We start from the raw sequence: 9,007 nt of genomic DNA, 5'->3' as shown, positions 1-9,007 counted from the left end.
GCCGGCGGCCGGTGGCGGGGGAAGGGAACTAGGGCGCCACCGATGGCGAGGGGGGGGGGGAGGGGAGGGGGGAACCCTAGCAGGATCTCTTTTGGGACTCTCCCGCTTCACAACTGCCCTAAATTAGGGCACCCAAATCACCAAAATCAACATTTTTGCGGAATTGTTACCTGGTGACCATCAACTATGAGAGATTTTGCAGCGACCCCCCTCGACGCCCTACATTGTTGTGCACGGATCTTAAAGCTCGCGAAACCACCATGTCAGATCGTGATGAGGACATCAATACCATTGTTACACCCACAACCCCTGCTGCTATACATACTGGACCAATTACTAGAGCTCGCGCGCCCCAATTGAATTACCAGGTACTTTCTTTTCCTAGTGACAATTCCAATGTTCATGAGAATATGATGTTGCCTAGATTGGATACTTTTGTGTTGATTACTAATGAAGGGATGAACATTGGAGTAGGATCAATCGTGGAGATGAAGGCGCACGCGAAGGGATCCAGAATGGCGTTTCTAGTGCATATTTGAGCACTTTGAAGCCTCTGTGATGACCTACATGGACATGGACAAAATATAGCCCCTTCATGAATTTCGTCCATAGCTTATTTTAGGTGTTGCGTCACCTTATTTTTGGGCCAGGCCCATGTAATTCTGAAATACTTGAGTATAGGATGTTTTTAGAGTCCGTATGTGTGGGGACAAAGTTAGGGTTGGTTTCGAACCCCTCCTACAGGGGGTCACAAAACCCCCCCCCCCACTCCTCCATATATACAACCCTTAAGGCGTCGTTTAGACTTTGGATTTTGTTTAGATTAAAGTTCGCCATAGCTGCAACTTCGCGTACTTCATTTGTGTTCTACGACCAGACAAAGACATCACAGAACGCCCACCTTGATCAATAAAGCTTTCCTCTTATATTCGCAATATCCAGATTGCAATCTCAGTTTCTTGCTTTTTCTTCGTTTTCTTGCACGAAATAGACCCTCGTGGTTAGTTTGATCGTGCTCCAGCGTTGTCAATAACATCTCGAAGTTGGTTTAGCGATTTCTAAGGCGTGACGTCCTCGCACGTTTGTAGTCGGATCATCAAAGTCTAGTCTTTCGAAAACGATAAATCACCATCTCATCGAAAGACGGGACACCTTTGCCTCTATCAAGTGGTATCAGATTTCCAGGTTGCTCAGTGAGATTTTCCTGTTTTCATAGTTTAGATCGAGTTTGTTCTTCATACCTATAGTCCAAGAAAAAACCATAAAATGTTTTAGGGTTAGTTCCTCATATCCAAACCAATCTAAGCCTTTGCATAATATTTTTAGGGTTTTGCTTTGTTTAATTTGCGGTTGCATCATTGTGTCAAGTTGCTGGTCTTAGCGTCTAGTCCTTTAGAGTTTCGAGTTCTGTCACAGTTTGTCATGCCTCCACCGCACGATCTTCATCGCTGCTGTCATATACCAGCACCGCTGCCATATACCATCACCGCTGCCATATCCTACCACCGCTAGCATATACCACCACCGCTGCCATATCCTACCCACCACTGCCATATACCTATATTACCACCGCCTGTCCTTCACCAATCCGAGTTCTTGTCATATTAGTTTTGTTTTCGAGATCCATCTAGTTTCCGATTCGTATTTCCTTGCCCGGGTAGGTTTCGGAAGAAAAAAAAGTCTGAAGACCCCGGGCAGTTTTTAGGCCAAAATTTTGGCGGTCAAAAATACTTTTTTCCTATCCTATTTTTAGGTCTCTAGGAGTGTTTTGAGACAGTCGTCATCATAGTGATTTTTTGTCGCACTTTTTGGTCGTCACTGCCCTGATTTCCGAAAAAATTGTCAAAAAATTTCGTGCCTATCCTATTATATTGACTTGGGAAGAGTTTTGAGACACTCGCCATTATAGTGATTTTTCGCAAAAAAAGAGCAAAAAAAAGAGCGAGAAAAAAATTCAGAGTGTGCTTTTCCCTTGTTTACATGTCGCGCGCGTGATTTTGTTAGTGTTCTAGGATCATGTCTCTAGTAAGGTCTAGCCTAAGACCAGCACAATACCGTCGTTGAGCATTTATTCAACTTTGCATCTCTGAATTGATTATTGCTGACCATTTTTGCTACCATTTTATAAGCCTTCCCAGCTCCACATATATCTACGTTGTGCATTTGACTCTCCCTGGTAATTGCTCTATCCAAGCTTTGAGAGTTTTGACTACAACGGTTGCTGATCATCACCTGCTGCTTGGTAAGAACTGGTAAGAATTTGAGATTCGCTTGACGGATTTGTGAATTTCCACAACACCACCGCCACTTCCTACTAGTCTGTAGGATCATATTTTTGTGTGTTTCTCTTGTTGCTAACCATGCCAGGGTCACAAGCGGATGAGCTAGACTAGGAGAACATGACGAATAAGGAGCTCCATGATAAATTCCAGGAGATGGTGGGTCAACAGGTAGAAGACGTGATGACCAGTTTTGGCAAGGCACTAGAGAGGATAGATGACATTGAGAAAACAATTCTCAACAAGTTGGATGCCAAGTTTGCTGCAGTGCTTGCGCATCTACCTCCACCTACTGCCCCTGCTGCACCATTGCAACAACAACAACAACCACCACATGTACCTCGCGATACAGTGCTCCGTCGAGCGAGCCGTGTTCCTATTGAGTCTGGCCAAACTTATGGTGCCACTGCTATTGCTTTTGATGCTTCTATGGCTCCTGCTGCTGCTGAGGGGGAGGACGATTACGCGGGCGACTACGAGGATGAGGTTGACCAAAATCAAGACTACATGGAACTACCAGCACCACCACCAGGTCATCCACATGCATATAATCGCAATGGTAGGGCTGCACAACCACCTCAGGTATAGGATCTTGACCATCTTCCTAAACTAAAATTGAATATTCCACCATTTGGGAGTAGATATGTTCCTGATATATATCTTACTTGGGAGTTAGAAACCGAACAACGTTTCACATGTTTACAATACCCTAAGGAGAGACGTGTTGCTGCTGCTCTTTGTGCTTTCACTAGTTTTGCTTGTGTATGGTGGTCTGAACATCATAGATTATATCCGAATAATATTCCAACTACTTGGGCTGCTTTGAAGACTGCTATACGTACTTGTTGGGTTCCACCATATTATCAACATGAATTACTACAAAAATTGCAGCGTTTAAGACAAGGAAAAAAATTTCGTAGAGGAATATTATCAGGAATTACAAACTGGCATGATTAGATGTGGTATTGTTGAGGATAATGAAGCTATGCTTGCACATTTTATGAGTGGGTTAAATAGAGAGATTCAGACCATTTTAGAGTATAAAGAGTATAATAATATCACTCGTTTATTCCATCTTACTTGCAAAACTGAACGCGAAGTGCATGATCGACATGAATTGGCGCGAACTAATTTTTCTGCAGGTCGAACTTCATCATGGACACCGCGTGCATCCTCTACTTCCACATGTTCTGCTGCACCGACACTTTCGTCAGCTGCCACCTCCAACCACGATACAAGAAAGCAGGCACAACCAGCACTATCCGCCAAGAGTACACCTACCGGGCCTGCACAGAGTTCTTCATCCATGGCATCAACAGGGCAAACACATTATATTATTTATCGTTGTTGCAATGGTCGAGGTCATTATGAGAGAGACTGCCATCTCAGGGTGTGATGATTGCTACTCAGGATGGTGGGTATGAGTCTGCTAGTGACTATGATGAGGAGACTTTGGCTCTTATTACACGTGAAGAACACAGTGGAGATGATTCTGAACATGAGACGCAATACATGGCTCCTGAAGACGCTGACAGGTATGAATGTTTAGTTGATCAACGTGTTTTGAGTGTGCAGGTCACACAAGCTGAGCATAATCAGAGGCATAATTTGTTCCATACAAAGGGAGTTGTGAAGGAATGTTCTGTTCGCGTCATCATAGATGGAGGGAGCTGCAACAACTTGGCTAGCATGGAGATGGTGGAGAAGCTATCTCTCACCACAAGACCACATCCACATCCTTACTACATCCAGTGGTTCAACAACAGCGGCAAGGTTAAGGTAAAACATATTGTTCGCGTGCATTGTAGTATCTTTACATATGCTGGTTATGTTGATTGTGATGTGGTACCCATGCAAGCATGTTCCTTATTACTTGGTAGACCATGGCAATTTGATAAAAATTCTGTACACCATGGTAGAAACAATCAGTATACTCTTGTTCATAAGGATAAACATATTACTTTGCTTCCTATTGATGACCCACAAGTATAGGGGATCTATTCTAGTCCTTACGATAAGTAAGAGTGTCGAACCCAACGAGGAGCAGAAGGAAATTACAAGCGGTTTTCAGTAAGGTATTCTCTGCAAATACTGAAATTATAGGTAACAGATAGTTCTGTGATAAGATAATTTATAACGGGTAACAAGCAATGAAAGTAAATAAAGTGCAGCAAGGTGGCCCAACCCTTTTTGTAGCAAAGGACAAGCCTAGACAATTTCTTATAATGAGAAAAGCGCTCCCGAGGACACATGGGAATTATCGTCAAGCTAGTTTTCATCACGCTCATATGATTCGTGTTCGGTACTTTGATAATTTGATATGTGGGTGGACCGGTGTTTGAGTACTGCCCTTTCTTGGACAAGCATCCCACTTATGATTAACCCCTATTGCAAGCATCCGCAACTACAAAAGAAGTATTAAGGTAAACTTAACCATAGCATGAAACTAGTGGATCCAAATCAGCCCCTTACGAAGCAACGCATAAACTAGGGTTAAGCTTCTGTCACTCTGGAAATCCATCTTCTACTTATTACTTCCCAATGCCTTCCTCTAGGCCCAAATAATCGTGAAGTGTCATGTAGTCGACGTTCACATAACACCACTAGAGGAGTGACAACATACATCTCATCAAAATATCAAACGAATACCAAATTGACATGACTACTAATAGCAAGACTTCACCCATGTCCTCAGGAACAAACGTAACTACTCACAAAGAATATTCATGTTCATGATCAGAGGAGTATTAATATGCATTAAGGATCTGAACATATGATCTTCCACCAAGTAAACCAATTAGCATCAACTACAAGGAGTAATCAACACTACTAGCAACCCACATGTACCAATTTGTGGTTTTGATACAAGATTGGATACAAGAGATGAACTAGGGTTTTGAGAGGAGATGGTGCTGGTGAATATGTTGATGGAGATTGACCCCCTCCCGATGAGAGGATCGTTGGTGATGATGATGGTGATGATTTCCCCCTCCTAAAGGGAAGTTTCCCCGACAGAATAGCTCCGCCGGAGCCCTAGATTGGTTCCGCCTCGTGGCAGCGGACTTTTGTCCCGACAGCTTGCTTATGATTTTTTCAAGGGTAAGAGACTTCATATATATAGAAGATGGGCACCGGAGGGCCACCAGGGGGCCCACGAGACAGGGGGGCACACCCAATAGGTGGGGGGGGGGCGCCCCCCACCCTCGTGGCCAGGGTGTGGGCCCCCTCTGGTACTTTCTTTGCTCAATAATTCTTAAAATGACTTTCGTGGAGTTTCAAGACTTTTGGAGCTGTGCAGAATAGGTTTCCAATATTTGATCCTTTTCCAGCCAGAATCCCAACTGCCGGCATTCTCCCTCTTCATGATAAACTTCGTAAAATAAGAGAGAATAGCCATAAGTATCGTGACATAACGTGTAATAACAACCCATAATGCAATAAATATCGATATAAAAGCATCATGCAAAATGGACGTATCAACACCCCCAAGCTTAGACCTCGCTTGTCCTCAAGCGGAAGATGATATCGAAAAATATGTCCACATGTTTAGAGATAGAGGTGTCGATAAAAAAAATACGGACATGAGGGCATCATGATCATTCTTATAACAACACATATATAGATTTTGTCATATGATTTCTTATGCTCAAGTAACAAACTATTCACAATGTCAAGTATGGTTCAGAAATTCCATTGAGAATTAGAAAACTATAATCTCAATCATTGAAGCAATTGCAATTTATCATAACATCAGAAAGAGTCAAGAATAGAGCTTTTCAGCAAGTCCACATACTCAACTATCATATAGTCTTCTACAATTTCTAACACTCACGCAATATTTATGGTTATGGAGTTTTAATCGGACACTAAGGAAGATAGGGGCTTATAGTGTTGCCTCCCAACGTATTCACCTTTGGGTGATGTCAACAATAATAGTTCATGCTAACTTACACCCAATTGGATATATATATATATCAGGATCTTTCCAACACGAGGTGCTTGCCAAAGGATAAAATGAAAAAGGGGAAAGGTGAAGATCACCTTGACTCTTGCATAATGTAAAAGACATAAAGTAAAATATAGGCCCTTCGCAGAGGGAAGCAAATGTTGTCATGTGCTTTTAGGGTTGGATGCACAAAATCTTAATGCAAAAGAACGTCACTTTATATTGCCACTTGTGATATGAACCTTTATTATGTAGTCCATCGCTTTTATTACTTCCATATCACACAATCATATAAAGCTTATTTTCTCCGCACTAATAAGTCAAACATATTTAGAGAGCAATTTTTATTGCTTGCAACATGACAACTTACTTGAAGGATCTTACTCAATCCATAGGTAGGTATGGTGGACTCTCATGGCAAAACTGGGTTTAAGGATATTTGGAAGCACATGTAGTATCTCTACTTGGTGCAAGGAATTTTGGCTAGCATGAGGGGGAAAGGCAAGATCAACATGTTGGACGATCCATGACAATATACTTCAACTGAGATGTGAGAAAACATAACCCATTACGTTGTCTTCCTTGTCCAACATCGACTCTTTAGCATGTAATACTTAATGAGTGCTCATAATCATAAAAGATGTCCAAGATAGTATATTTATATGTGAAAACCTCTCTTTCTTTATAACTTCCTATTAATTGCAACGATGACCAAAACTATGTTTGTCAACTCTCAACAACTTTTAAGCCTCATACTCTTTATGTGTGAAGTCATTACTATCCATAAGATCAATATGAACTCTTTTATTCCTTTTTATTCTTTCTATTTTCTCAAGATCATAGCAGGATAGCAAAGCCCTTGACTCAACACTAACCTTTATTATATAGATCACGAACTCGATTACATAGTGGGATCACAAAGCAAAACTCAAAACTAATTCATACCAAAACTTTATTCTACTAGATCAGGATATTACTAAAAGGATCGAACTAAGTAAAATGGTAAAGATAGGAGTGTGATGGTGATACGATACTGGGGCAACTCCCCAAGCTTGGCAGTTGCCAAGGGGAGTGCCCATACCCATGTGATTATGTCCTCGGAGGTGATGAAGGTGGCGATGATGATGGTGGATAATCGCACATCAAGCGTAAAAGCTCCTCCAACTTGCGGATAATGCCCTTGAGTGCGATGATATGATCCTTCAACAAAATATTTTCCTGTGTGAGATACTTGTTTTGTATGCGAGCTAACACAATCATCTTGAAAGCTTCAATCTCAGTGGGAGTAAAGAGGTTAGGTAGAGGTTGAGGGTTGTTTTCTTCTTCTTCTGCCGGAGCTTGATCCTCCATGGCCTTCTTGATCCCTTCATCCTTGTTGATCTCCTCCAGTTCTTCTCTTTTCAGCTCTTTCTTCAATAGCCAAGCATCCTTGTCTTCATTGTTGGAGGAGGGTGACGTCATGATGCTCTCGATCTGTCAGAAAAATAGCTCGAAATGAAAAGAGGAGATATTTGCGTGATGCGGTGGTCAAAACCTTCGGGAGACTATATAATGAATTTTTACCGACCAAAAGAAGTAACGTGCAAGAAAACGGAGTCCGGGAGGCACACGAGGTGCCCACGAGACAGAGGGGCGCGCCCAGTAAGGGTGGGCGCGCCCTCCACCCTTGTGGAGGCCTCGTGTCCTTTCTGGATTACTTCTTGCTTTCCAAAATTCTTAAATATTCCAAAGCGGAGAAAAAATGCCATTAGAATTGTTTTGGAGTCGGTTTACTTACCGTACCATATACCTATTCCTTTTTGGAGTCTCAAACATTCTGGAAAGTGTCCCTTATGTATTCCTCCGGGGTTACGGTTTCAATAATATTTGTTTCAACATTTATGGGATTACCTGAGATATAGTGTTTGATCCTTTGAAGTTGTTGATTTTTATGGCACCGGAACAATAGACCTCCTCGATAACGTAAGGACCTTCCCACTTAGAGAGAAGTTTTCCTGCAAAAAATCCTAAACGAGAGTTGAATAGCAACACATAATCACCTATGTTAAACTCACGCTTTTGTATTCTTTTCTCATGCCATCTTTTAACTTTTTCTTTGAACAGCTTGGCATTCTCATAGGCTTCTCCGTTCATCAAGTGAGCTGATGTTAAATAACCTCTTCTCACCGGCAAGTTTGAAATCATAGTTGATCTCTTTAATAGCCCAATATGCTTTATGTTCAAGTTCGAGAGGTAAGTGACATGCTTTTCCATAAACCATCTTATACGGAGACATACCCATGGGATTTTTATATGCAGTTCTATAGGCCCATAATGCATCATCAAGTTTCTTGGACCAATTCTTCCTAGATCTATTAGCAGTCTTTTGCAAAATTAATTTGAGCTCTCTATTGCTCAATTCTACTTGACCACTAGACTGTGGGTGATAAGGAGATGCAATTCTATGATTAACATCATACTTAGCAAGCATTTTACGAAAAGCATCATGAATAAAATGTGAAACACCATCAGTTATGAGATATCTAGGGACTCCAAACCTCAAAAAAATAACTTCTTTAAGCATCTTAATAGAGGTGTTATGATCAGCAATACTAGTTGGAATAGCTTCTACCCACTTAGTAACGTAATCAACAACAACTAATATATGTGTGTATCCATTAGAGGCAGGAAAAGGTCCCATATAATCAAAGCCCCAAACATCAAATGGTTCAATAACAAGAGAATAATTCATAGGCATTTCTTGACGTCTACTAATATTACCAATTCTTTGACATTCATCACA

This window comes from Triticum dicoccoides, chromosome 6B (genome assembly GCF_002162155.2).
Source record: "Triticum dicoccoides isolate Atlit2015 ecotype Zavitan chromosome 6B, WEW_v2.0, whole genome shotgun sequence".
NCBI classification, from domain to species: Eukaryota; Viridiplantae; Streptophyta; class Magnoliopsida; order Poales; family Poaceae; genus Triticum; species Triticum dicoccoides.
The sequence above is the reverse complement of the archived record's forward strand: the minus strand, read 5'-3'. Positions refer to the sequence as shown.